The sequence below is a fragment of the Octopus sinensis genome, linkage group LG2 (genome assembly GCF_006345805.1).
Source record: "Octopus sinensis linkage group LG2, ASM634580v1, whole genome shotgun sequence".
In the NCBI taxonomy this organism is placed as follows: domain Eukaryota; kingdom Metazoa; phylum Mollusca; class Cephalopoda; order Octopoda; family Octopodidae; genus Octopus; species Octopus sinensis.
Window position 1 is genome coordinate 90,322,927 of NC_042998.1, and position 3,681 is coordinate 90,326,607.

Here is a 3,681-nt window from a genome sequence, read left to right on the forward strand (position 1 = left end):
AGCGAGTGAGTCAATTGCTTTGCTCAGTTCTTCCTTTGTTGGGGGCAGGTCAAGCTCCTCCATGACAGGCAGAGCAGGAATGCCGGCGAGGGCAGACCTGGTGACCACATTCTCAGTGGAGTAGAGGTTCTGATAATGCTCGACCCACCTCTCCATCTGCTTCGCTTGGTCCTTGATGACCTCGCCATCTCTGGACTTCAGTGGAGCAACCTTTCTGACAGTGGGCCCGAATGCTTTCTTCATACATACATACATACATACATACATACATACATACATACATACTACATACATACATACATACATCATACATACATACATACCGGTATGTCATACTTTATATAACTGAGTAATACTCGTCAAAATGACGGGATTTATTTGTGTACGTTATCTAAATACATTATGTAAATGTATTAGCGTATAACTAAATCTGTGATGTCCTAACATTACAGTTTATCGCACAATCGATCTATAATTCTTACAGGGATTTACTATTTTTGAGTTGACATACTCTCTAATTTATTTTTGTGATGTGCTGAGATAATTTCGGCCGAATTTCTAGTGGCTGAATAGGAAAATTTTAATTTATGGCGATTAAATCATTTTTCGTACGTACTGGAAGGTGGGCTACATTTGTCAAGTACTGCGAAGAATTTCCGAGCGATATTATTAGTTATGTAACATATGAATGATATATTATACCAGATGATATTCTTTGATTTAGCCTTTCTTTTATTTACACAGGTGAAATTACCACCATGTTCCTTTATTTTATTGCTAAAATTAGATGAGTGCTTACAAGATATCTGCCTGGCTTTATTAATCCTTATTACCTCCACCACCCACCCACACAAACACACACACACACATATAGTCTTAGATTTAGTAGTTGATAAAAAGACAAATAAATTAGAAACGAACCATAATCCTTTACAAGCTATGAACCCAGTAAGCTCCATGCCTTTCTTCGAAGAAAGTGTATTTTTAGCTACAATAGTGACAACATGGATTTCTTCCATCTTCTTGCTCTATTAAAGTATTTGAGTAAAATTATGTTAATGTATCTGACTGATTAAAATTCTATTTATTTGTGCAGCTGATGATAGCTCTGCATTTAAATTGATGTAATGATTGCATTGTTCAGTTAAATGGAGCCGCTTGAAACGGTCGTACTGCATCACTTCTTGATATCCTGTTGCTTATTTTGACTATATATATATGTATATATATATATATATATACAAATTAGTAAATAAATGGCACAACTAAGTACCGATATTTACTGGAAATAGCGAACGTAAAAATACGACGCTAATGTGTAGCTTCACCGCGTATGTATTAGCAAAAATGCGTGTGTGCAACAAATTAGAGAAAAAAAAACGTCTTACCTCCAGGGAGAACATCTGAAAGATGAAACACCCGGAAAAGGATAATGTGGTACCTGCAGGTTTCAGGTTTTACAAGATATGTCTCTCACCCATATTTTGTTTTACCTTCATCAGCCAAACATATACCAAGACGAAATCTACGATGTTACCACATTAATACTAACACACTCGACTGAAATGCGGAACGCTAACAGTACGAGAAACGGTGAAGAAGTTTCAAAATATCAGTAATGCAATACAAAGTATTGCCTTCCAGTAAAAAGTAGCCCGTGAGGGAAAAATACACAAATTAGTAAATAAATGGCACAACTAAGTACCGATATTTACTGGAAATAGCGAACGTAAAAATACGACGCTAATGTGTAGCTTCACCGCGTATGTATTAGCAAAAATGCGTGTGTGCAACAATTTAGAGGACTGACTACTAAGTGAAGGCATTTGAAAGGATACACATAAATATAATTTGTAGAACGTTATACATGCTGGATTTCGGTTGAGCGTTCTGTATCTAGTTCTGGAAGTTGTGTTTTGCAAACAACAGACTATGCTGATGATCTTGCAGATGTTTACGTGTCCATATACGTAAATATTAACAATTGAAACTAATTAGTACATAGGTAATCGTTTTTTATTTTGTATATTTTCATTTGTCTTGCTTATTTTTAAATTTTGGTTTTTTGCTGAGTTTTTTCTTGAGAACACATTCTTCGAGGAAAATGGCGATTTGACGTCTATATCTAGCATATAGGCTGTCCACTTTAAGTAGCCAGTCCTCTAAATTTTATATGTAAAAAAAATTTTAATCCTCGGATTTTTTAAAAATATGCTAGGCCACTGGTTTTAATTGATTAATATCAATTTCTACCCTTATTTAATTTTATATGTATGTATGTATGTATATATATATATATATATATATATATATATATATATATATATATATTATATATATATATATATATATATATATATATATATAATCTTACTATAATGGACGTTATGTCCGTCTGTGTGTTCCCTTTTCACAATCAAACAGCTGGACCAATGGTCACGATGCTTTTCAGGATTACGAAGGAGGTAATCAGGAAGGATTTTAGCGAAACAAAACCTGAAAAAATATGGTTATTTAGTGGGTATCGATGGCAATTATTCAGTCTACGGGTGTAAAAAATTTAAATAAGTATTAAGGGGGAGATAACTAATAAAAGAAACAAAGGGAAGTAAGTCAACTTCTTATTATAATGAGCGTCATGTCCGTCTGTCTCTCTGTCTGTTCTCTTTTCACGATCAAACGGCTGGACCAATGGTCAAGATGTTTTTTGAGATTACGAAGGAGGTAATCAAGAAAGCTTTTAGCGGAAAAAATGTAAAGCAGTATGATTATACAGAGGATATTGAGTTTTGTACTAATAAATCACCTTGTTTTTGTTTTGTTTTTTTTTTTTGTTAAAATTCCGGCGACGAGAATTATATTAATCATAAGGACACATTAAAGTAGTGGTCCATATTTTAGTGGTCCAAATGAAGTTTTTAACTGTCATTTCTTGTAGGTAGACGCTTTAATGTATCCTTATGGTTAATATAATTTTAATTCTATAGCTATATAATGCTGATTTAGGCCTGCAACCACCTATATTAATATTGTTATTATTGTGAACTATTTGTATTGCCTTCGATAATAATAACAATATTAATATCTTTAAAAGTATTCGCGTCTGAATATTTTTACTACTGATTAGTACTTTTCACTCTAATGCTGTCCACATTTTGGTACTTAGCAATTAAAGACACCAGCAGATTTCAACATGGCAGATTGTAAAGGTGCTTCAAAGGGTTAAGACGTGCTGAAAAAGGTAAGATTTTTGTATCAAACAAGAAACCGGTCCACATATATACCTGTACCATTAAATATATAGCTTTATGCTATATAGGTACACTTGCTTGTATACTATTGAATCTGTTATTTTCAGTGTAAATATTTTGGTGGTCCAAAGGAGGGTTTTAACTCAAATTTCTAGCGGGTAGACACTTTAATGTGTCCTCATGATTAATATAATTTATGTATGTATATATATATATATATATATATATTATATATATATATATATATTATATATATATATATATATATACGTACATATATACATATATAGAGAGAGATATATAATTTGAAATAGGATAAAATCTATATAAGAATTTATCAAGTACGAAATGCTTGTTAGCGTTTTGGAGACCGCAAGTTGGTGACACACCCGGAAGTTGATAGCCAATGGCAAAGGGGGATAATCCCCTA